General features: G+C 44.1%; 1 long non-coding RNA gene across 1 annotated transcript; it reads right to left on the bottom strand.

Moving 5' to 3' along the window:
- Positions 1 to 10,541: 10,541 nt before the first annotated feature.
- Positions 10,542 to 25,625, bottom strand: LOC134928957 (uncharacterized). Its single transcript, XR_010178157.1, has 4 exons — positions 25,055 to 25,625; positions 22,706 to 22,822; positions 11,049 to 11,140; positions 10,542 to 10,958 (listed from the first exon to the last, which is right to left on the bottom strand). It is a non-coding gene; the product is annotated as an uncharacterized LOC134928957 (long non-coding RNA).
- Positions 25,626 to 26,946: the final 1,321 nt, after the last annotated feature.

Raw genomic sequence — 26,946 nt, 5'->3', positions numbered from 1 at the left:
TAATCTTCTACCTAGTATATGTGAACGACACCACTTGAACATAACTGGACCATGTTTATTTTTGCATATTATATACTATGTATATTATTATTATTATATCTTTGACCCGATGTCCAACCAATGAGAATATTGGGGGATAGGTTATACTTGCTAAACATAGGTTTGTTGTGTGTCAGGGTGTGTCGTATTAAATATGATTTTTTTGTTCTAGCACCATGTGTTGTTTACCTGTAAATTTATTTGTTCAGGTATTGTGGCTACGGCGTCCTCCCAATTATTACTGCACTCATGTTTGAGACTTTTATTTTACCCACCATGAGAGGATTGAAATCCTACAGTGTGGGACTTAGTCTTGTCCTGTCCTCCTATTACGATATATAGAGGTATATATAGAAATTGACCTATCCAGATTTGTGTTGTTTACGCCCACAGAGTTTAATGCATCCACATTGACAACTACATACGAATCCCTGTAGCCTGTCTAGGCTACCTGTACCGCAGTGTAGTACGTCTGGCTTCCGGGTAGTGGAACGCAGTGCGCTCCACGGCCGGCAGAGTTAGCGCCGTGTGCGCTGAATCTGGTTCCTGACATGGCGTTTGGTACTTCCGGTTTCCGGGCCGTGGAGCGCAATGCGTTCCACGGACGGCGTTACCGATGTTTACTGTCTTTGAGCAGCCGTGGCGGATGGTCAGCCTGACCCCTCGATTGGCGCAGGCCCCTGGACTAGGTGTTTGTGTTTTTCACACCTTAGGCTTCCCCGTACCCCGAGTTTACAACATGGGGGTTTATTCAAAGGGGTGCACGACTCACTTCCTGTGAAGGGGTATTTAAGGGCCAGCCACCAGCACTGTAATAGTGTGGCTGCTTAGGCTGTTAGGACCAGACCACCGTGGGTGAGTACTATAGCACACATTTGGATATGAGTTAGTACCATCTTGAAACCCCTGTGAAGTGAGGCTTATGCATATTATATGGTGGATTACATATACCACATATTTCTTGCAGTGATCAACTGAGTTGTCTAAGCTGTTCTCATGAGTTTGAGTTTCATAACCACACATGTAAGTACTCTAGCTTGTACTAACTAACTGGTGGTTTGATAGATGTTTTATTATGTTTTTGTCCGTTTAGACACATATATTGATTTATTTTTTCAGAATATACTTTTGAATGTGGCCTAACTAGCCATGCAGCCTTGGTACTGTCTGAACCTGATATATTGATTTAGTCGAGTAAGTGTGCTGAGTTACATTATTTATCTCAAGAGTCTTGAAACACCCCATATGAGCAATTAGTGACCTACATGTGTGGTGAAGGTTTTCACCTATAGAAATCTATGGTGTCTTGTACTTGAATCACAATGGGTGCATAATAAGCTGGAGGGACGCGGTGGTCTATCAATACACGCTTTTATGTTTTTTTGTTCTGAGTCCTTGTAATGTATTGTTTTGAGTTCATGTATGTATTGTTTATTGTTTTGTAGAAATCAATATATGATGCCTTTATAGCATTGTCTATAATTTGAAGCTTGTCTTGATAAAGATCCTAAAACTGAGGATCGAAACGTCGACTGAATAAGCCGAATTTCTACCAATAAAGTCATTGTGAATAAAGAAAAGTCGCTGAAAATTATTTACTGGATGAGTGCACCTCCTAATCTCTGGACTCTTGCCTGAATATTGTGGGCCTGCCAAACTTTGGAGAATCCCACTAGGAGCACCCCATTGTTGTTATTTTCCTTGATGCGAGTGCAGGAATATACATGTTCTATATTGTATGGCTAACTCTATTTGTCCATACTTTCTGACACCCATCATTTGATTGTGTATTACTAAGTGACAAACATTAGTACATTTAAGTGTTTGGACATATATTTTTTAAGTTTTTTTAAACGTTTGAGTCACACTGTATGTTTATTTTTGTTCATGGTTTGATTAAGTTCTACAGATACCACAAACATCCCTGAGTTATGGCCCAAGGGGGCTCGTGTATGTTCGATGAAGGGCTGTTATCTAAGGCTGAGCAAGGTATCATTTCTTTCACTGACGATGATATTGAAAAGGTTTTATTTGATAAACTTGACTTTGACACTCTGCCAGCCGAGTCATCCGCAGATATATTTTATCGGACATTAAGATTAAAACGACGTGAGGTAGATCTATTGCTACACGGACAGTTTTTGTCTGAATACCACAGACGGAAACTAATACCCCGTGGATTCAGGGTTAGTAACATACCTACCCTGGGTCGTAACAACCCCGTTTTTTGCAGTAGATGGTGCTCCATCCTAAACAAATGTTCACTTGATCTTCTAATACTGGTTATCGAGGAAGTAGGTAGTGAATTGAAGAAGGTGAAAGTAGAGATTGAACAACTTGAGACCATTTCCTTACCAATCCTACGGGATGATAAGAGCAGTGATTGGTTAGTAAGATTACAGTCACAAGTGGATACATATAGGAAGGAGCTTACCTCGTTCAAGAGAAATAAACTTTCCACTGTAACAGCGGACTATCAAAACCACACTGTCTACCGGTGGTTGTTAGGCAATAGCAATACACAGCAGGGCGAAAGAACAGGACGTTTCTTCAGAAAACGTAGACATGCCCCTTTTTCTAGGGAGATGACCTCTTCCATAACCACATCAGACACTGATTTATCTGATACACAGCGTGGTAACACTTCCCATTTTTTAGACACAGCTTCGGGACCCAAGGGCCTTCCACCAGCCCACGGGGACTCAAGAGGCACAGAACCTTCACGAGGAGGTGGGGTCGTAAAAAGAAGGGGGCGCAGGAAACAGAATTAGACCTGGTATTTAATCTATCCAAACACAACCTAGATCAGTCTGAATTAAGTCTTCTGACAAGAGGATTGTCATTTGTCCCTACTTTTCCACACCACACATTCCAGGGTACTGTGGACCAGTATAGGTTTGGACGAAATTTGAGACTCAAGGAATATTTTGCAGGTCAGCCGAAATCCGCTGACAAAAAACCCTTTAAGAAAAGTTCTAAATTTGATCCCATTTCCCATAACTCTAGCATGAAGACTTTTCTCAGACTGGTCAAGGATGACGTTCAAAGGTTTAAACCACCACGCCTCTTTGATAATCTAACCCCTGGTGAAAGAAAGGCGCTCAAGAAACTGAGAGATGACACCTCCATTGTAATAAGACCCGCGGACAAGGGTGGGGCTGTGGTAGTCCAAGATTGGACCGACTACGACTCCGAAGTGAGTCGACAGTTGGCAGATACCAACGTATACCGCAAGGTTATGACCAGTCCGATACCCTCGATCAAAAAGACCATAGATTTGAGTCTAAAAAGAGGGCTTGAGAGTAATTGGATTGACCAGGATCTGTTTGACTATTTGAGTATAGAGGAGCCAAAATGCCCCATTATCTATACACTTCCAAAAATCCATAAAACATTGATCAAACCACCCGGACGACCAATTATTGCAGCCGAAGGCTCATTGTTACAACCCATAGCCAGGTGGGTTGATTCCATACTTCAACCCCATGTCAGTAAATGTCGCAGCTATATACGCGACACTAGTGATTTTTTGCATCAACTAGGACGGATTGAGGTACCCAAGGGTAATTACCTTTTGTGTACTATGGATGAACAATCTTTGTACACGATTATACCGCACAACGAAGGGATTGAAGCCATTAAGGAGGTGCTCACCAACAATCCAGTTGACAATGTACCCACAGAATTTGTCCTGGAATTGATCAAACTTGTTTTGGATCTGAATCATTTTAAATACAAGGGGGTATATTTACTAAGATTCGTAATTTCCGAAAATAGGTCAAAGTTCAATCACGAATGACATCGACAGTGTAAAACTGCAACTTTTTGAATTGATTACGATGGATTTACTAAGCTGTCGTATTCGTATTTTTCTTTGCTTCCGATGTCGATGTCATTCGTTTTTTTTTACCTATTTTTACGGCAGTGATTAGCAAAACACTGCCGTTTTTTTTTTACAATCAATCTCGGCCGGATCTGTGTGATCCGTGCTGGGGTTCTTATTTTTTTTTTTTTTAATTAAACAATGTAAAATCCAAAAAAAAAATGCGTGGGGTCCCCCCTCCTAAGCATAACCAGCCTCGGGCTCTTTGAGCCGATCCTGGTTGCAGAAATATGGGGAAAAAATTGACAGGGGTTCCCCCATATTTAAGCAACCAGCATCGGGCTCTGCGCCTGGTCCTGGTTCCAAAAATACGGGGGACAAAAAGAGTAGGGGTCCCCCGTATTTTTAAAACCAGCACCGGGCTCCACTAGCTGGACAGATAATGCCACAGCCGGGGGTCACTTTTATACAGTGCCCTGCGGCCGTGGCATCAAAAATCCAACTAGTCACCCCTGGCCGGGGTACCCTGGGGGAGTGGGGACCCCTTCAATCAAGGGGTCCCCCCCCCCCAGCCACCCAAGGGCCAGGGGTGAAGCCCGAGGCTGTCCCCCCCCATCCAATGGGCTGCGGATGGGGAGGCTGATAGCCATTTGTGATAATGAAAAGATATTGTTTTTAGTAGCAGTACTACAAGTCCCAGCAAGCCTCCCCCGCATGCTGGTACTTGGAGAACCACAAGTACCAGCATGCGGCGGAAAAACGGGCCCGCTGGTACCTGTAGTATTACCACTAAAAAAATACCCAAAAAAACACAAGACACACACACCGTGAAAGTATAATTTTATTACATACATACACACATACATACATACTTACCTTATGTTCTCACGCAGGTCGGTCCTCTTCTCCAGTAGAATCCAAGGGCTACCTGTTGAAGAAATTCTACTCACCAAATCCATGGGTCCAGGCTCCTCGGCAAATCCAGGGTTAATCCACGTACTTGAATAAATAAAAAAAAACGGTGTCCCGACCACGAACTGAAAGGGGACCCATGTTTGCACATGGGTCACCTTCCCACGAATGCCAGAAACCCACTTTGACTTCTGTCTAAGTGGGTTTCTTCAGCCAATCAGGGAGTGCCACGTTGTAGCACTCTCCTGATCAGCTGTGTGCTGCTGTCCTCACTGACAGGCAGCACGCGGCAGTGTTACAATGTAGCACCTATGCGCTACATTGTAACCAATGATGGGAACTTTCTGCCCTGCGGTTGACCTAAAGTGACGTCACCGCTGAGCAGAAAGTTCCCAGCATTGGTTACAATGGAGCGCATAGGCGCTACATTGTAACACTGCCGTGTGCCGCCTGTCAGTGAGGACAGCAGCACACAGCTGATCAGGAGAGTGCTACAACGTGGCACTCCCTGATTGGCTGAAGAAACCCACTTAGACAGAAGTCAAAGTGGGTTTCTGGCATTCGTGGGAAGGTGACCCATGTGCAAACATGGGTCCCCTTTCAGTTCGTGGTCGGGACACCGTTTTTTTTTTTTATTCAAGTACGTGGATTAACCCTGGATTTGCCGAGGAGCCTGGACCCATGGATCTGGTGAGTAGAATTTCTTCAACAGGTAGCCCTTGGATTCTACTGGAGAAGAGGACCGACCTGCGTGAGAACATAAGGTAAGTATGTATGTATGTGTGTATGTATGTAATAAAATTATACTTTCACGGTGTGTGTGTCTTGTGTTTTTTTGGGTATTTTTTTAGTGGTAGTACTACAGGTACCAGCGGGCCCGTTTTTCCGCCGCATGCTGGTACTTGTGGTTCTCCAAGTACCAGCATGCGGGGGAGGCTCGCTGGGACTTGTAGTACTGCTACTAAAAACAATATCTTTTATTTTACAACAAAGGCTATCAGCCCTCCCATCCGCAGCCCATTGGATGGGGGGGGACAGCCTCGGGCTTCACCCCTGGCCCTTGGGTGGCTGGGGGGGGGACCCCTTGATTGAAGGGGTTCCCACTCCCCCAGGGTACCCCGGCCAGGGGTGACTAGTTGGATTTTTGATGCCACGGCCGCAGGGCGCTGTATAAAAGTGACCCCCGGCTGTGGCATTATCTGTCCAGCTAGTGGAGCCCGGTGCTGGTTTTAAAAATACGGGGGACCCCTACTCTTTTTGTCCCCCGTATTTTTGGGACCAGGACCAGGCGCAGAGCCCGATGCTGGTTGCTTAAATATGGGGGAACCCCTGTCATTTTTTTCCCCATATTTCTGCAACCAGGATCGGCTCAAAGAGCCCGAGGCTGGTTATGCTTAGGAGGGGGGACCCCACGCAATTTTTTTGGCAAAAATAAGCACTTTCCCACCCCTTCCCACTGATATACATGCACGGATCTCATGGATCCCTGCATGCATCTCAAATCACGGGGGAAAAAAAGCAGGTCTGTTTTTTTTTAGGACTTTTTTACGAGTTGTAATTTTTCACGGCAGTGTTTTGTGTTTTTTTGCTTTGCACTTCTTAGTAAATGACCGAGATTCATATCTAAACAGGCGTAATTTGACCGATGGTGTATTCATTCGTAATTTTTTACCTGAACTAGCAAAAAATTACGAATGCCCTCATCACTGCCGTGATTAGTGTTTAGTAAATGACCGAGATTAACCGAGATGACACTTTGAAGAAAAAACGGCATCTCGGTCAAAATCGGGAGCTTAGTAAATATACCCCAAGGATTCCTATTTTTTGCAAGTATCGGGCACAGCTATGGGCTCTAATCTGGCGCCCGCATATGCGAACCTATATATGTCCAACTTTGAGGAGACACAGATCTTGCCCATATATGGTTCAAAGATTTCATTTTATAAACGATTTATCGATGATGTCTTCCTGATATGGGAAGATACACAGGAAGCCTTTTTCGAGATGGTTAGTAACCTCAACACATTAGAGAGTCCGGTTAAATTTACATGTGAGAGTTCTGACCACTCTGTACACTTTCTAGATGTTGAGGTGTCTATAAACGAAGGAACATTCGTCACATCAGTATTTAGAAAGGCTACTGATAGAAATACCACTTTATTGACAAGCAGTTTCCATCCCCCCTCTTTAAAGAACAATTTACCTATTTCGCAATTTTTGCGAGTTATGCGCATTAACAATTATGTAGTTAACAGGGAGAAACAACTTGAGGAAATGAAACATAGGTTCAGCGAGAGAGGTTACTCCACCAAGGTGATTAACAACAGTCTACAAAAGGCCAGACTCAAATTTAGCGAAACTGTATCTAAGGCCGCGGCCAATGACAACCGCATGGTTTTCACTACAAAGTATGATAACTATGCGCAATTTACGCGTAAAACATTACGCAAACACTGGCCAATTGTAAAATCTGACCCAGGGTTACCTTTTACGCACATGAATCCACCAATGATGGCCTACAAGCGAGGACCCAATCTTAGACAGATTTTGATGAGACCTACAGTGGTACCTGAGACTAAATTGAATTTTCTCCAGATCATGAGTAGTAAACCGGGTTGTTTCTCTTGCGGAAAATGCACTACCTGTAGATCTTTACTTACTGGTCCTACTTTCCCGCACCCACATTCAGGGAGAAATATCAAAATCAGGTATCACCTGCATTGTAGGTTAGACTTTGTGGTCTATACACTTACTTGCCCCTGTGGATTGTATTACGTAGGGCTCACCACCCGGTGTTTTAGGGAACGAATGGCAAACCATCGGCTGTCCATTAGGACTGCTATTCAAACAGATACCACCGACAAACCCGTTGCCAGACACTACCTACAAAGAGGACATCAGGTGGCAAATATAAAATGTAGGCTCATCGATTGGGTTCCACCATTACCACAAGGTGGGGACCGTACTCTCGCCTTACGTCAACGGGAGAGTTTCTGGATCTCCCACCTCAATACTGTCTCTCCCAAAGGCCTTAACGAACATTCTGCCATGAATGTCTTTCTTTGAACGATTTGCATAGTTGGGTCCCCATCGGATTTGTTCTTGAAGATTTTCCACATAGAATAAGTTTACCTGGGAAATATCATCACGAAGACATTATCTCTAATTAAGAGTCCACTTTTATGAGGAGGCTAGGATTAAATCAGGCAAGGGGACCCTGTGGTTCTATGGAGTTTAATCTTCTACCTAGTATATGTGAACGACACCACTTGAACATAACTGGACCATGTTTATTTTTGCATATTATATACTATGTATATTATTATTATTATTATTATATCTTTGACCCGATGTCCACCCAATGAGAATATTGGGGGATAGGTTATACTTGCTAAACATAGGTTTGTTGTGTGTCAGGGTGTGTCGTATTAATTATGATTTTTTTGTTCTAGCACCATGTGTTGTTTACCTGTAAATTTATTTGTTCAGGTATTGTGGCTACGGCGTCCTCCCAATTATTACTGCACTCATGTTTGAGACTTTTATTTTACCCACCATGAGAGGATTGAAATCCTACAGTGTGGGACTTAGTCTTGTCCTGTCCTCCTATTACGATATATAGAGGTATATATAGAAATTGACCTATCCAGATTTGTGTTGTTTACGCCCACAGAGTTTAATGCATCCACATTGACAACTACATACGAATCCCTGTAGCCTGTCTAGGCTACCTGTACCGCAGTGTAGTACGTCTGGCTTGCGGGTAGTGGAACGCAGTGCGCTCCACGGCCGGCAGAGTTAGCGCCGTGTGTGCTGAATATGGTTCCTGACATGGCGTTTGGTACTTCCGGTTTCCGGGCCGTGGAGCGCAATGCGTTCCACGGACGGCGTTACCGATGTTTACTGTTTTTGAGCAGCCGTGGCGGATGGTCAGCCTGACCCCTCGATTGGCGCAGGCCCCTGGACTAGGTGTTTGTGTTTTTCACACCTTAGGCTTCCCCGTACCCCGAGTTTACAACATGGGGGTTTATTCAAAGGGGTGCACGACTCACTTCCTGTGAAGGGGTATTTAAGGGCCAGCCACCAGCACTGTAATAGTGTGGCTGCTTAGGCTGTTAGGACCAGACCACCGTGGGTGAGTACTATAGCACACATTTGGATATGAGTTAGTACCATCTTGAAACCCCTGTGAAGTGAGGCTTATGCATATTATATGGTGGATTACATATACCACATATTTCTTGCAGTGATCAACTGAGTTGTCTAAGCTGTTCTCATGAGTTTGAGTTTCATAACCACACATGTAAGTACTCTAGCTTGTACTAACTAACTGGTGGTTTGATAGATGTTTTATTATGTTTTTGTCCGTTTAGACACATATATTGATTTATTTTTTCAGAATATACTTTTGAATGTGGCCTAACTAGCCATGCAGCCTTGGTACTGTCTGAACCTGATATATTGATTTAGTCGAGTAAGTGTGCTGAGTTACATTATTTATCTCAAGAGTCTTGAAACACCCCATATGAGCAATTAGTGACCTACATGTGTGGTGAAGGTTTTCACCCCTTGATGAAGTCTGATGGACGAAACGCATTGGGTGTACCTCAATTGACTCTCCACTTTTAAAGATAAGCAGCACTCTCTTATCCGATATTTAATTATTTATTGCTTTTTATTGTATGTAATTTATCTAGTTTTTTTAGCTATCTTTTACCTGGTATTATTTAACAGTATATATCCTCCGGCTTTTAACCCACCCTGATAGTAATTTTTAGATTGTATAAATAAATGTATTGTTATTTTATACGTATCCAGCAAGTCTTTTCATATTTATAACATATTTTATCAGACACTGTCGGTCGCTGAAACCCTTATCCCTCCTTCTACATATCCTAATTGAGGCAGTTTATCCCTGCCTTTACTTAGGGGTTAGCTGACGCCTTGTATCACTAAAGGAGTGTCTGAATTGTTGCATTTACCACTCTATTATTCTATTTCACACACACCTGTGGCGCCATACTTCCACTATCCAATATATATATATATATATATATATATATATATATATATATATATAATACAGTGTTTCTCCACATTAAAGTGGAAAAAGATAGCACTCTCCAGACTTGGGTTCCTGGTTCCCATTATGTGCTGCTGAGGATGTCATTGCTGTTTTTGACTGTATATTGACTGGCATATACCTTGAGAAAGATCCTAACATGGGACCGAAACGTTGGTGAGCCCTTTATTTTTTCTGTGATATGAAGTTACTTGGAACCAATTCCTTGAATAAATGACTGTAGTGTTTATACTAATTACGCAAGTCTGGAGAGTGCTATCTTTTTCCACTTTAATGTGGAGAAACACTGTATTGTACTATGAGTCTGACCCCGTGATTGGATCAGGCTTTGATGTGGCACCCCAGCCGTTATCTGTGTCGGGTGAGAGTGTGGGACTTCCCTTGCATATATATATATATATATTTGACACAAATACCCAATTGCCCTAGGGCAGGTTAGCAGCAGCACATCAAGAAGAGCCCCCCGCTAGTCAAGACTCATAGATAGAATACAAAGCACTGTTCTGAGGGTGCTAGGGGTATTGTTCTAAATGATATACTGACTCAATAGTAATGACATAGAAATTGTTGTGAGACATAAAAACAATGTAATATATGTATACATATAATTAATGTCACAAAAGTACATAGAAGATCAGTCCGATTGAATATGGCAGATTTCTTTGCAGAAAATTAGTTCAAGTAGTGATACAGATATCAAAAGGACACAGAAACCAACGCGTTTATCCCAAAGGACTTCCTCAGGGGTACAGTATCTAAATGGTAAATAGAGCAACTAAGTACAACAAATAGTAATAATGACTATTGACAGTAACAGGTAAATATGGATACATACCAATAATTTTGGAAAAACATGATAAACAAGAATATATCACTAGAAGTGCCGGTTTGGAACAATCTGAAAATTTACACATGAATTCACATTACTGAAATATGATTACAATTAATAATTAAAAGAGGAGAGCAGGTGTAACTTGATGTGCATACCAACTAGGTTTTTTGCACAAAGAATATCAATAAAGGAATCGGATAAAATTCTTCAATTGAAAATAGTCCTTGGAGGAAACTATAGTATAAAAATGACCAACAATAATGTCGGACCTAAAGGGAAAATGAGGAACAGTTAGATGTGCTATCCACTAGAGTACTTCCAAAGTGTTGATGGAGACCAACAGAGATGGTTATACATACCAAAGATGCATAAATGTAAGGAACACTACTGAACTTTTACTGGTTTCACTGGATGGTAGAGTGGCTTCACCGAATCAGCAGTAGAGGATATTCTGTAGGAGTTAATATATACCATTTAAACTCCTTATCCAGGTTTACATATAAACAACTTTATGTTGTAAAACTGTATGGTACTTATTCGGGTTGGAATATATAATACTCGTTCCTAGGGGTTTAATCCCAATACATTCCTATGGGTTTAATCCCAATTCAAAAATGTATACATATATGTATATAGAATTTATATATATATATATATATATATATATATATATATATGATAGATAATCCAAAATTGATGTATTGAGTCACAATTATAATGGGTTTAAGATCATACTGACTATATCCTAAATATACATTACATATGACCACCCAATCAGTGGTATAAATAGAGAAATAAGGTTACATTTAACCCGTGGTGGTTAAGTGAAAAGCATTCTATACATTAAAACCACACTTATATTTAAATTTAAACAATACAAAAACATACAAAAAAATTTAAGGCAAGAGACATACAAATCATATAGCACATATGGGAGCAATAAAAAACAACTACAAACATATACTTACAATAGCCTGATGTGTGTCTATCAGAGTTCCGCAATTGAATGAAAGGTGAGGGGTATATATGGGTGGTCTTCAGTATGCCGACTGTCGGGATCCCGGCGCACAGTATACCGGCGCCGGAATCCCGACAGCCGGCATACCAACACTTTTTCTCCCTCGTGGGGGTCCACGACCCCCCTGGAGGGAGAATAAAATAGCGTGCCCGCAGCGTGGTGAGCGCAGCAAGCCCGCAAGGGGCGCATTTGCGCTTGCCACGCTGTCGGTATGCCGGCAGTCGGGCTCCAGGCGCGGGTATGCTGGTCGCCGGGAGCCCGGCCGCCGGCATACCATACTACACCCGTATATATACACCAGTGAGGATGACCTCACTTCCTACCTGTTAATTAACAGTTGAATAGAAAGTAAGGATAAAAAGTGTAATAAGTGGAGGCATACTAACACTTACATATAAAGGAAACACTTTAATAATACAATAGAGGAGACCAGATCCTTTTTTTAAGCAGCAAGAATATAATAATTAATAATAATAATTTTATTTATATAGCGCTCTTTCTCCAATAGGACTCAAGGCGCTTAACAGATACATAGCATAATATAGTACAGAAAATAATGAAGTACAGAACAGATTTTCATAAAATACAGAAGCATGGAGATACTAAAGGGACAATTATGGGAATGCTTGAGTAAAAAGGAAAGTCTTGAGTCTACTTTTGAAGGATTCTATAGTTGGGGCCTCTCGCACTGTCCGGGGAAGTGAGTTCCATAGAGTCGGAAACCGCATGACTAAAAGCTCGACCCCCAGATGAATTACGGGAGATTCTAGGTACTGCTAAAAGTCCTTCATCTACAGATCGCAGTAATCGAGTGGGGCAGTATGGGGTCAGTAGCTGCTTCAGGTACCTTGGGCCCTGGTCATGTAGTGCTTTGAAACTCAGTAAGCCAATCTTGAAGATGATTCGCCATCTTACAGGCAGCCAGTGAAGGGAGTAGAGTATGGGTGTTATGTGGCTAGAACGGGGCTGGTTGGTTAACAGCCTGGCAGCTGTGTTTTGCACCAGCTGTAAGCGGTGCAATTCTTTTGCTGGGAGGCCACGGTAGAGGGCATTACAGTAGTCTAATCGAGATGATACAAATGCGTGGATGACTTTTGGCAGATCATCTGAGGGAATTAAGTGCTTGAAGACATTAGAAAGTGAAAACTAGCACTGAAAGCCACGGTGGAATGCATTTCCAGTATGCATTCCACCTTCGGCAAATGGCACTTCCTATGTGCGTTCCACTGACGGATGACGCACTTCCGGATAAGGCGCCGGTGGGGAGGAAGAGACAACAAATCACTGTGGAGCGCATTTCCGAATGTGTTCCACCGGCAGGTAAAGACTTCCGCCATGCATTCCAAAAATAACAAAAAGACTTAGAGAATATATATATATATTAAAGTGTGCTACTCGTTTTAATTAATTGTGGTGGATAGAAGTTTATCCTGTGTAAGTGTAAGTGAAGTGCACTGCATATAAAGGGGCAGATGTATTAACCTGGAGAAGGCATAAGGAAGTGATAAAATAGTGATATGTGCAAGGTGATAAACGTACCAGCCAATCAGTTCCAATATGTAAATTAACAGTTAGAAGCTGATTGGCTGGTGTGTTTATCACCTTGCACATATCACTGGTTTATCACTTCCTTATGCCGTCTCCAGGCTATCTGTCCCAGTATGTGATGTACCATAGAAAGAGACAAGGAAATATATATAAACTGACATATGGTACAATACTGTATGCATCTACAAATATCCAACATAACATTCAATATAGAAAAGGTATAGGAGAACTTACACAAATATATGGAATCATAACATTTAGACTAACAGGGATTCCATCTCTATGTACTAGAAATGAAAATTATTTGGTAGAGAAATAGGTAGAGGAAAAAGTAGAGGTAAAGTAAATAAGTTTAAACTCCTCTCTTTAGGGGAATCTCCCTAATAATAACATGCACACTAGCCCCTAAAAAGTGTTAATTGAATAAATGTCTATAATAGGACAACATACAATTGTTGTCTCACCCGATATTTAAGGGACCCCCAAAGATGGAATGCACAATGGGGGCATAAACCTATCTAGAAGTGACCTACATAAGGGTGAACTAACCGTAAAGGTTTAAACTCTAAATTAATACAGCCAAAAGTAAGTGAAAAATATGCTAAGACTTGAAAAATGATGCTGTACTGTTATTGAATGCTCCCATATTTCTAAATAAAAAAAGGAAAATAGTAATGTCTCAACAAATCAACAACAAACATGGTTTGATAGGGATATTCCATCAGGCATTTCCTTACAGAAAATAGTAATTGGAATAAGTAAAAGGAATAAATAAAAGGAATAACAAATAAGCATATTAGCATATTCCTTCGGAAATTTCCTAACAGAAAGTAACATATGATAATATGGATAAGGAATAGGAATAACAAATAAACAAATTCGCATATTTCCTTGGGCTTTACCTTACAAGGAGTAAAAAAAGAGTAATGCCATAACACAACAAAGGTATCCATATAGTATTGGCAGGTATATTATTAAGCAGACCAAGACAAACATAAATAGTCACAATAGAGAAGTGTCTATAGAGTATCAGCAAGTATATTATTAAGTGAAGCAGAACAAACATACAACGGGCACCAAATAAATTACTTATAGAGCTAAAAAAAAGGACAACACAATGAAGGTATCCTAAAAGTATTGGCAGGTATATTATTAAGTAGACCAGGACAAACATAAATAGAGTCACCGATAAATAGAGAAGTGTCTATAGAGTATCAGCAAGTATATTATTAAGTGGAGCAGAACAAACATACAACGGGCTACAAATACATAACTTATAAAGCTAAACAGAGGGGAAGGAGTAGAGGAAAAGGAAGTGGAAATGTGGCCTAAATGAAAGAGGCTATATCTATACCCTCATTCAAGCCATTGGGGGTTGAAGAGTTTAAAGTGTCGATCCAAAAACTCTCTTTTCTAGCCAGGGCTAAGTCCCTACTACCTCCTCTAGGAGACTCTGTAACTAATTCCAGGATAATAAATCGAAATGATGAAGGATGAACTTCTGATTTATGTTTCTCCAAGAAATGCCTGGGTAGACTATGGGTCCCAACCTTATCTCTGATATTGCGCATATGCTCTTGTATGCGGATCTTAATTTGTCTCTTGGTCTTCCCAAAATAAATAAGTCCGCAGCCGCAGGTGATTTTGTAGATTACATAATCGGAATTACAGTTTACAGGTTGGGTTAGTGTATACACTTTCCCAGTATCCAATTTCCAACTGAACTTTGATCTGTCAAGAAACTTGCAGCAGATACATCTGTTACATGGTAGGCATCCGGGTTTTTTGGTCATCAAAAAATGTTTTGGTTTAGTTTCTGGAGTCTTATCTATTTGTAGTCGACTAGGAGCAAGCTGGTTTCTAAAATTTGACGATTTTCGGAATACTAAATTCGGTTTTGGTGGAAGGTGTTTGCCCAAAATAGGATCTTTTCTAAGGATTCCCCAATGGCGGTCAAGGATTTATGTATGAGAAGATTTTCTCTGTTGAACTGCGTGTAGAAAGTTTTGGAATGCCAATCTTTCTTAACTTTAGGTTTTGGTACGAGGAGATCTTCTGTTTCTAGACGCTACTTTGGAACTGGCATCATCGACCAGTTTGTGCTCATATCTTCTATCTATGAACCGATCATAGAGTAATTGAGATTGAACCCAGTAATCAGTCACGTCACTACAGTTTCTTCTCACTAGGAGAAACTGTGAGAAGGGGGCACCCCTCTTCCAGACAGGGTGGTGACAGCTGGAAAAGGGGATGAAACTATTCGCGTCAACTGTTTTGAAGTGTGTTTTGGTCTGTATAGTCAGGCCCGGGATTCCACTTAATTCCAGATCCAAGTAATCACTCTTCTGTGAATCCTGTTTATGGGTGAATTGTAGGTTTCTGTCATTCTTATTAATATAAGAAATTAACTCTTATTTGTTCCAATCAGAAAAATTCCGTGACTACTTAAAACATAACTGGCTGGACTATGTGGATAATAACATTGCCCACTGGGACGACCCGGTTCTTTTTTGGGAAGCATCGAAGTCTGTGATGCGAGGTAATATCATCTCCTATGTGTCTAGTCGTAATAAAATTCAAAGGGACCAGTATCGTTCCCTCTCCCATACATTGCAGACTACTTTTGCTGATTATGTGGCAGACCCTTTGGAGAAAAAATTCACTATATATAATCAAGCTAAATCTGTACTGGAAAATTTCCTAGTCTCCCAAGCACAGTCGCGGTTAGACTTTACGAAAAATCGATATTATAGGTGGGGTGCCAGGACGGGACTTTTATTGGCCTCACTGACTAAAGGATATAAACGGAGAAACCATATCATCTCTATTAAAGGGACTGGGACTTCCTCTTGTCTGACAAGGACGTCTGACATATCAAGGGCTTTCCATGACTATTATTGTAATCTATACTCCGCCAGACCATCGACCCCAGAATCTTTAGATGATATCATAAGAGAGGCCAATTTACCTAGTCTAGACCCAGACCAAATAGAACTTCTAAACTCGGAAATTACCGAAGAGGAAATAAAGTCGGCGATCTCTTCCTTACATACCTGTAAAGCCCCGGGTCCGGATGGCTTCTCGGGAGAATATTTTAAAATCTTGTCTACTGACATTGTACCGACTTTATTAGAACTTTATCGCACTATACATAAAAAACGCCCGTCCTATCCCTCTTTTAATGATGCCTTTACTACCCTTATTCCAAAACCCGACCGCGACCCTACACTGTTGAGTTCTTACCGTCCCATTACTCTGCTAAATGTGGACTTTAAAATTTTGTCCAAAATCATGTCCTCTCGACTACAAATATTCTCCTCCTCTCTTTGCACATCTCACCAACTAGGTTTCACTCGAGGCAGACAATTGGTTAGGGGTATTCGCACAGCTATTGCTTCTATAATTTCCTCCAACAACAATCCCTCCGTTCCCAATATGCTTCTGAGCCTCGACGCTCAGAAAGCTTTTGACACGGTGTCCTGGCCCTTTTTATTTAAAGTTTTATTTACTCGAAATTTCGGTTCAGATTTCATTAATCTAATAAAGTTTTTCTATAGTTCCCCTACAACTTTCCTTTTGGTCAACGGCACAAGAAGTGATCCTATTATTATGTCTAGAGGCACCCGCCAAGGTTGCCCTCTATCTCCCCTACTTTTTAATTTATCCCTTGACCCCTTACTTCGTATAATTGACTCCTGGCCGACCTTGAAAGGCATATCGGTTGGTACGATGGAAGGGAAACTCACTGCATTTGCGGATGATGTTTTGATCTATATGTCTAATCCTAAACCCTCCCTTAAACCGCTGTTAGAATTACTTGATAGGGTGGGGTCTCTTTCTGGCTTTTTTATTAATTTCGAAAAATCTAGTCTACTTTATCTGAAACAAGGCTTTTATAGACCTCTTTGGGCGACACACTTACCTCTGAACTGGGCGAGAAAGAAGCTCCCGTATTTGGGTATTTTTCTCCCCAAAAATATTGTAGATCTCTATGATATCAATATTAAGAAAACGCTCTCTAAAATTACGGGAGATCTTGGGGCGATGGTCCACTTACAACTTTCTTTTTTAGGAAGGACAAATATAATTAAAATGATATATTTTCCAAAACTCCTTTACCCATTACAAGTTCTTCCCCTATTGCTCTCTAGACAAGACCTCTTACAGATAACATCAGCTTTTAGGAAATTTATTTGGAACAATAAGCGTGCGAGAATTGGTCTGTTTAAATTGGGTCAGCCTAAAGCAAATGGGGGAGTTAACTTTCCAGACATTCTGACGTATAGCTACGCTTCCCATATTTGCTATATCAAGGACTGGTTGTCTAGTACCCAAATTTACGCTGACTCACTTCTCGAACAAAATTTAATTCCTCATGTATCCCTGATAGCCTTTCTACACTTAACTGATGCTGAGATTTCTACAGATTTAACTAATAATCCCCTCCTAATGACCACAAGGAAAGTTTGGTTATCCCTGAGACATAAATACAAATTGCACAAACACCTATCTATCCATTTGCCGTTCTTACAGAATCCGGGCTTTCAAAATGGAGAGGCCACCTATCCTTTTAATGAATGGAAATCGTTAGGAATTCGTAGTGTAGGACAGCTAATCAATCTTGACTCCCATAAACCTCTATCTTACACGGAGGCCCTATCTAAATACCCAGATATTGGTCCCCAGAACTTTGCTTTTTTTCAAGCCCAACACTATGTAAGCACGATCTCCAGATTAATACCCGTGAATGATTGGGATAATCAATTGGACCGTATATTATTGCGACCGGAACTATCCAAAGGTGCTATTTCTTTTTACTATAAACAACTCCACACTATAATAGACCATTCTATATATAAAACTGGGATAGCCCAATGGTTGGAAAATTTTCCTAATTTAGATGTTGATGGGTTACTGCACATGCTACATTTCTCAATAGCTATGTTCCCCGCTGCTAAATACACAGAAATGTATCTTAACATCTTTCATAGATCCTATATTTCTCCCCATAGAGGTTTCTTAATAGGCCTTTTAAGTGATCCCTCTTGTCCCAAATGTGGTCATCACTCGGCAGACCTCTATCATTGCCTATGGGCCTGTCCGCTTTTAAGACGATTCTGGTTAGCAGTTTGGTGCTTTGCCTCACAATATTTAGTGAACTACATTCCCTTTACACCGGAATGGGCTATATTTGGCATTACATCCCCTGGTACCAGAGCTCCCAAACCCGTTAAAAAATTACTTTTAGCAATCTCATCGGCAGCTAGAAAAGCTGTTTTACACATGTGGGTTCATAGCTTTGTCCCGACTCTAGAAATGTTTAAGGAAAAACTACTTTTTATTTGTCATATGGATTGGTTGGAGGCTTCACTTCAAAAAGAATCCCGCACCGAATCCTTTTTCGCAACATGGGAAAGTTTTATTGAAACACTACCCATTCATACTAGAGAGGCCATTAGTCAATGCTTTCGCAACACACTCTGGTATGAAACTAGGATTTTTCTTAGAGACCCTCCCATCACTCTTGATAGCGCTGGCTAGCGGTCGTGGCGTGCTCCCGTCTCTCTACGGATCCAGAATGTACCTGTGAGTGTCCTTTGTTATATCATGATATTGTTCATGTTATCCTTTTTTTTGTACTCCTCCCTACATCACACACTGTGTTCTGTATTTATAGCATTGTGCCTTTTCTATTATTCCCCACAATGTTCCTGTAACTACTGTTAATTTCTTTACGGAAATGCTTCAATAAAGAAAGAAACGTTTAAAAAAAAAAGAAATTAACTCTACGATTACCTCTGGTTCACCTTGCCAGAAGATAATGATGTCATCAATATACCTTTGGTACATGATGATATTCTTCTCGTACTTGGAAAAATACATGTAATCTTCCCAGATGTTCAGAAACAGGTTAGCATAAGAAGGAGCAAATTTGATCCCTATAGCAGTGCCTTAGGTTTGTAGCTAGAACTCATTATTATATTCAAAAAAATTATGTTCAAGTATAAATTGGATACAATTGAGAACAAAATGTCTCGTTCTGGTTAGACTCTGGGCAGGTTTGTAAAGTAATCTACTTTACAAAGTTTGTTAAGTCTTCTACTTAAGTCCAATGGTGTAGGCTGTGCAAAGCCGTTTGGCTGTGCATTTATTGATCTAAGCATGCATTTTTATCAAAGCGTGATAAAATTGACACATAACAGCAGCGTTCAATCAGCGTTAATTTATCTTCAGCTGATATCGATTGTGAATTGACGTTTCTTCTCTTCTTGTCACCTACAGGTAATTACAATTGACTACAACCACCAACATATTCTGCTGCACTATATCTACATATGCAAAGCTAATTCTGCTGGGTAATTACAATTGACTACAACCACCAACATATTCTGCTGCACTATATCTATATATGCAAAGCTAATTCTGCTGGGTAATTACAATTGACTTCAACCACCAACATATTCTGCTGCACTATATCTACATATGAAAAGCTAATTCTGCTGGGTAATTACAATTGACTACAACCACCAACATATTCTGCTGCACTATATCTATATATGCAAAGTTAATTCTGCTGGGTAATTACAATTGACTACAACCACCAACATATTCTGCTGCACTATATCTATATATGCAAAGCTAATTCTGCTGGGTAATGCAAATTGAAACATTATTGCATAGTATGTGATTTTGAAGTACTTTTTTAAGTTTTGAATGATATAGACCAAGTTTAATCTTTGTGGAATGCCTGGTTGTTGTTTTTAAGGTAATTTATTGCCTGGCATTTGAGGGGGTGGGGTGTGTTTACAGATTTCAATTATTGGTTTCACTTATAATAGTCTTCTACTTAAGTCCAATGGTGTAGGCTGTGCAAAGCCGTTTGGCTGTGCATTTATTGATCTAAGCGTGCATTTTTATCAAAGCGTGATAAAATTGACACATAACAGCAGCGATCAATCAGCGTTCAATCGAAGTGAAAAAGAAGAAAAACAGAAGCACACCAATCAAACAAAACAAAGAAAACTGAAGAACTAATAACAAATGTGAGTCACTTACTCCTCAGATCACTCACCTCCTGATTGTTGCATCTGATTAAATAGCACAGAACAACCTTACTTGGACATTTCAAAAACCGTCCATTTCACCTACAAATGCTTGTATCTGTATTATTGTAATTTTGTTTTTTAAGCACAGCTGCACCAATGCAATTTTACCTGCAAACACTTAAAAAATCTAACATAATTACCATTGCTTCTTAAACCTCTCACAATCCTCTCATTTCTTACACTCCAAATACATTTCTGCACCCACTTTATCTACGCTTTTGGCTCAGGGGCGGAACTCTGGGAGGCAGTGGAGTCGGCTGCCGCCGGGCTCCTGGCCTCAAGGGGGCGCATCTCCTCCACACTGTCTCCCGCTGCCTGACTCCTGAAGAGGAGCTTTCGTGTCAGTGTCAGGGGGAGTCCGCAGATCAGGAGGACTGGAGGAGCTACTCGCAGCCTGGAACCTGTCACCGGAGGAGGAGGAGCTCGTAGCAGCATGCGCACCCTCAGCGTTCTGAGGGAAAATCCCACCGGCCAGCCGCTGTGTGCTCCGGCTCTGCGGGTAAGTGGAGGTCCAGGGCAGCCTCACTTACCCATCCTTGTGACGGTCACATTATCGTGCGTGCCGAATGCCGGTGATTGGGCGGGCGGGCGGGCGCGCGCGCGGGAGGGGGGTCTTATTGTATACATTGCTGGGAGGTGCTGCACTTAGGATCCCTTCAATAATGACACACACAGCAGCACCATTATATAATCAATATTTCAATCTGGTACTATAGATTGTCACCAGGATACCATACCTGATGACAATCTATAGTACCAGATTGAAATATTGATTATATAAAGGTGCTGCTGTGTGTGTCATTACTGAAGGGATCCTAAGTGCAGCACCTCCCAGCAATATATTAAAACTTCTTGTGGGGGCACCAGAATAAGTAAATGTATATATATATATATATATATAGAGAGAGAGATGTGGAATTCAGTGGCACTCCACAGACTTGAATATATTAATAATAAATAATTAATCAATTAATTAAATAAAGTATGGAGTATTAACTGTATACAAGTCTGTGGAGTGCCACTGAATTCTACCTCTATATGAGACCGTTGCTTTGACCTAAGGAGGGCACCACAGCAAGAATTCATTGTACCCTCAAAGGAGTGTCAGGCTCACAGTCCTATAAAAAAATAAAATATATAGATAGATATATATATAGATAGATATATATAGCAGTGGCGTGCGGTGAGCTCAGTGGCTGGTGAGGCACTGCAGCCATAATGTCTACTGTGTCCCGCCGATGCCTGCCACCGCACCCAAGCCAATGCCTGCTACCACCGCTGTCCCTGGGTCAGTGGAAGACAAAGAAAGGCAGTGGGCGATTCCAGGGAGAAGCAGTGGGTGATGCTAGGGAGAGGGTGTTGCCAATGAGAGGGTGATAGCAGTGGGTGACGCAAGGGAAAAGATGACAGCAGTTTGTAACAGGGAGAGGGTGACAGCAGTGGGTGATGCCAGGGAGAGGATGATGCCAGGGAGCTGGTGACAGCAAGAGGGTCACAGGGAGAGGGTGACAGCAGTCTGTGACAGCTATGGGTCACAGGGAGATGATGACAGGAAGAGGTTGATGCCAGGGAGTTGGTGACAGGAAGAGGGGAGAGGGTGACTGCAGTTGGCGCCAGCTGTGGGTAACGGAGAGAGGGTAACGCCAGGTAGAGGGTGACAGCAGTCAGTGCCAGCTGTGGGCAACAAGGAGAGGGTGGCAAGGAGAGGTTGACGCCAGGCAGAGGGTGACAGTGAGAGGGTAGAGCAGTCTGTGCCAGCTGTGGGTAATGGAGAGAGGGTGACGACAGGGAGAGCATGAAAGGGAGAGGGTGACAGCAGTCCGTGCCAGCTGTGGGTAACGGGAAGAGGATGACGCCAGGGATAGGGTGGCAGGGAGAGTGTGACAGCAGTCGGGGCCAGCTGTGGCTGACGGGGAGAGGGTGACAGCAGACAGTGCCAGCTGTGGGTGATGTCGAGGGGGCAACCCCAGGGAGAGGGTGACAGTGAGAGGATACCAGCAGTCTGTGCCAGATCTGGGTGACAGGAAGAGGGTGACGCCAGGGAGAGCACATTACTGTCCCACTCTGCCAGCAATATAGAATACAACGGAAGGAGTACAGCCCTGAGTCATGGGTCCCTGATAAAGCATGGGTGAGCTCAGCCCATTACAAACTAAAGTACCTGCCACTCTTCCCTCACCGCATCCCCCGCTGCACATAGGCGTGCGCAGCACATTTTATTAGGGGGTACACCGTTGTAGAGGCGTGTCTAGTACCACCTACCTACTGGGCATGTCTAGCAACACCTATCGGACATGTCTAGCACCACCTATTGCCATTCTTTTCTATTCGATATGCACCTTACCTATATGGTGACTTCTCATAACGGGGAACCTCTGAAGAAATGTATCCTCCCTGGGCAGACGGCGTCTTCAGTCGGTAATCACTATTCATGTAGGAGATCACATGATCCGGAAGATGCCTGTTTGTGTAGGAATATAAGCAATGTAATCAACAGAGATTCACCCAGACTCGTGTCACCTCCTACCCGCTGCATCTCTCAGCCACACCATTACCCCTTCCTTGCATCTCTCAGCCACAACATCATCTCCGCCCTGCATCGTCTCTCAGCCACACCATCATCTCCTCCCTGTGTCGTCTCTCAGCCACGCCATCATCTCCCTGCGTCGTCTCTCAGCCACGCCATCATCTCCTCCCTGCGTCATCTCTCAGCCACACAATCATCTCCTCCCTGCGTCGTCTCTCAGCCACGCCATCATCTCCTCCCTGCGTCGTCTCTCAGCCACACCATCATCTCCCATCTGAATCTCTCGCAATACCCCTCACTTTGTCTCTCATTCTCCCCACTTCACTCTGTGCCTCTGAGCCTCCCACCCTTCTGTCTATGCCTCTCAGTCACCCGCCCTTCACTGTCTCTCAGCCTCATCAGTGGTGGGTCAAGCAGGAGAACACGGGCAGGTGAGTGGCCGTTCGAGTGGTGTGACGTCATCGGGTCACATCACACAGTACGTTGAGGCGGAGGAGTAGTGTGGAGCAGCGGGCTGGATGGGAGTAGTGGTGCATAGCAGGGAGGGTAGGATGGGAGTAGTGGTGCATAGCAGGGGGATAGGATGGGAGTAGTGGTGCATAGCAGGGAGGGTAGGATGGGAGTAGTGGTGCATAGCAGGGAGGGTAGGATGGGAGTAGTGGTGCATAGCAGGGAGGGTAGGATGGGAGTAGTGGTGCATAGCAGGGAGGGTAGGATGGGAGTAGTGGTACATAGCAGGGGGTAGGATGGGAGTAGTGGTGCATAGCAGGGGGTAGGATGGGAGCAGTGGCGCGGAGCAGGTAGGGCAGGATGAGAGTAGTGGTGCATAGCAGGGGGTTGGATGGGAGTAGTGGTGTATAGTAGAGGGGTAGGATGGGAGAAGTGGTGCATAGCAAGGGGGTAGGATGAGAGTAGTGGTGCGGAGCAGGGAGGGCAGGATGAGAGTAGTGGTGCATAGCAGGGGGGTAGGATGGGAGTAGTGGTGCGGAGCAGGGAGGGCAGGATGAGAGTAGTGGTGCATAGCAGGGGGGCAGGATGAGAGTAGTGGTGTGGAGCAGGGAGGGCAGGATGAGAGTAGTGGTGCATAGCAGGGGGGCAGGATGAGAGTAGTAGTGCATAGCAGGGGGGCAGGATGAGAGTAGTGGTGCGGAGCAGGGAGGGCAGGATGAGAGTAGTGGTGCGGAGCAGGGAGGGCAGGATGAGAGTAGTAGTGCATAGCAGGGGGGCAGGATGAGAGTAGTGGTGCATAGCAGGGGGGCAGGATGAGAGTAGTGGTGCATAGCAGGGGGGTAGGATGAGAGTAGTGGTGCATAGCAGGGGGGCAGGATGAGAGTAGTGGTGTGGAGCAGGGAGGGCAGGATGAGAGTAGTGGTGCATAGCAGGGGGGCAGGATGAGAGTAGTAGTGCATAGCAGGGGGGCAGGATGAGAGTAGTAGTGCATAGCAGGGGGGCAGGATGAGAGTAGTGGTGCGGAGCAGGGAGGGCAGGATGAGAGTAGTGGTGCGGAGCAGGGAGGGCAGGATGAGAGTAGTAGTGCATAGCAGGGGGGCAGGATGAGAGTAGTGGTGCATAGCAGGGGGGCAGGATGAGAGTAGTGGTGTGGAGCAGGGAGGGCAGGATGAGAGTAGTAGTGCATAGCAGGGGGGCAGGATGAGAGTAGTAGTGCATAGCAGGGGGGCAGGATGAGAGTAGTGGTGCGGAGCAGGGAGGGCAGGATGAGAGTAGTGGTGCGGAGCAGGGAGGGCAGGATGAGAGTAGTAGTGCATAGCAGGGGGGCAGGATGAGAGTAGTGGTGCATAGCAGGGGGGTAGGATGAGAGTAGTGGTGCATAGCAGGGGGGCAGGATGAGAGTAGTGGTGTGGAGCAGGGAGGGCAGGATGAGAGTAGTGGTGCATAGCAGGGGGGCAGGATGAGAGTAGTAGTGCATAGCAGGGGGGCAGGATGAGAGTAGCAGTGCATAGCAGGGGGGCAGGATGAGAGTAGTGGTGCGGAGCAGGGAGGGCAGGATGAGAGTAGTGGTGCAATTACAGGGGGGTAGGATGGGAGTAGTGGTGTGGAGCAGGGGGGGGCAGGAAGGGAGTAATGGTGCTGAGCTGGGGGGGAGGGGGGGCAGGATGGAAGCACTGCTGGGAAGGAGCAGGCAGTTAAACATCAATGTCCCATCACCTGTAGCTCCCGGTCCCGGCCGCGATCTCTCCCTTCTATTTGCCGTTTTTCATAGTTCATGTACATGTGCCTATTAGCTCCCTGCCCTCCCATCCCCCGGTAATGCATGCAGTCCGGCCAGAGGCGCCGCCACTGCGATACCCCTTCCACTCGGCTACCAATCCCCCGCACGGCGCACCCCCCCGCACGGCGCACGGACTCCTCGTCTGCATGGTGTGAGGCTCCTCTGCTCTGGCTGCCTCGCACCAGGCAGACGAGCAGTCAGGACGCCGTGCGGGGGGGTTAGCCGAATGAAAAGGGTATCGTAGTGGCGGCTCTTGTCTCTCTGCCTCTGGCCGGACTGCATTACCTGGGGCTGGGAGGGCGGGGAGATAACAGGCGGCCGCACTTGTAGGTGTAGAAGTATACTAAAATACACGAGACGTCCGTCCATCCGTCCCCCTCCATCCCGGCGACTGTCCAATGACATCACTGTTAGTGACAGGGGCGTGCTTTCATTTAGGCAGAAAGCACGCCTCCTGTCACAGAGGCACTTATAGTAAGTGCCGCTTTTGATGATTCTTTTAATGGGCTTTCACTGCCCAAAGCTTAGCCCCGCCCCCAGCCTCCGGCCATTTATCATTGCTAGCGGGAGGCACTGGCAGCAGTGCCTCTGAATCACATTTTCTCTAACGTCCTAGTGGATGCTGGGGACTCCGTCAGGACCATGGGGAATAGCGGCTCCGCAGGAGACAGGGCACAAAAAGTAAGCTTTTAGGATCACATGGTGTGTACTGGCTCCTCCCCCTATGACCCTCCTCCAAGCCTCAGTTAGGTTTTTGTGCCCGTCCGAGCAGGGTGCAATCTAGGTGGCTCTCTTAAAGAGTTGCTTAGAAAAAGTTTTTAGGTTCTTTATTTTCAGTGAGTCCTGCTGGCAACAGGCTCACTGCATCGAGGGACTTAGGGGAGAGAAGTGAACTCACCTGCGTGCAGGATGGATTGGCTTCCTAGGCTACTGGACACCATTAGCTCCAGAGGGAGTCGGAACACAGGTCTCGCCCTGGGGTTCGTCCCGGAGCCGCGCCGCCGACCCCCCTTGCAGATGCTGAAGATTGAAGAGGTCCGGAACCAGGCGGCAGAAGACTTTCAGTCTTCATCAGGTAGCGCACAGCACTGCAGCTGTGCGCCATTGTTGTCAGCACACTTCACATCACGGAGGGTGCAGGGCGCGGGGGGGGGCGCCCTGGGCAGCAATGTATAATACCTGTATGGCGAAAAATACATCACATATAGCCCTTGAGGCTATATGGATGTATTTAACCCCTGCCAGATATCACAGACTCCGGAGAAGAAGCCCGCCGAAAAGGGGGCGGGGCCTATTCTCCTCAGCACACAGCGCCATTTTCCCTCACAGAAATGCTGGTGGGAAGGCTCCCATGCTCTCCCCTGCACTGCACTACAGAAACAGGGTTAAAACAGAGAGGGGGGGCACTGATTTGGCGATATGAATATATATTAAAATGCTATAAGGGAGGAACACTTATATAAAGGTTGTCCCTGTATAATTATAGCGTTTTGGTGTGTGCTGGCAAACTCTCCCTCTGTCTCCCCAAAGGGCTAGTGGGTCCTGTCCTCTATCAGAGCATTCCCTATGTGTGTGCTGTATGTCGGTACGTGTGTGTCGACATGTATGAGGTAAATGTTGGTGAGGAGGCGGAGCAAATTGCCTGTAATGGTGATGTCACTCTCTAGGGAGTCGACACCGGAATGGATGGCTTATTTATGGAATTACGTGATAATGTCAACACGCTGCAAGCCGGTTGACGACATGAGACGGCCGGCGAACAAATTAGTACCTGTCCAGGCATCTCAAACACCGTCAGGGGCTGTAAAACGCCCATTTACCCCAGTCG

The sequence above is a fragment of the Pseudophryne corroboree genome, chromosome 5 (assembly GCF_028390025.1).
Source record: "Pseudophryne corroboree isolate aPseCor3 chromosome 5, aPseCor3.hap2, whole genome shotgun sequence".
NCBI lineage: Eukaryota > Metazoa > Chordata > Amphibia > Anura > Myobatrachidae > Pseudophryne > Pseudophryne corroboree.
The sequence above is the reverse complement of the archived record's forward strand: the minus strand, read 5'-3'. Positions and strand labels throughout refer to the sequence as shown.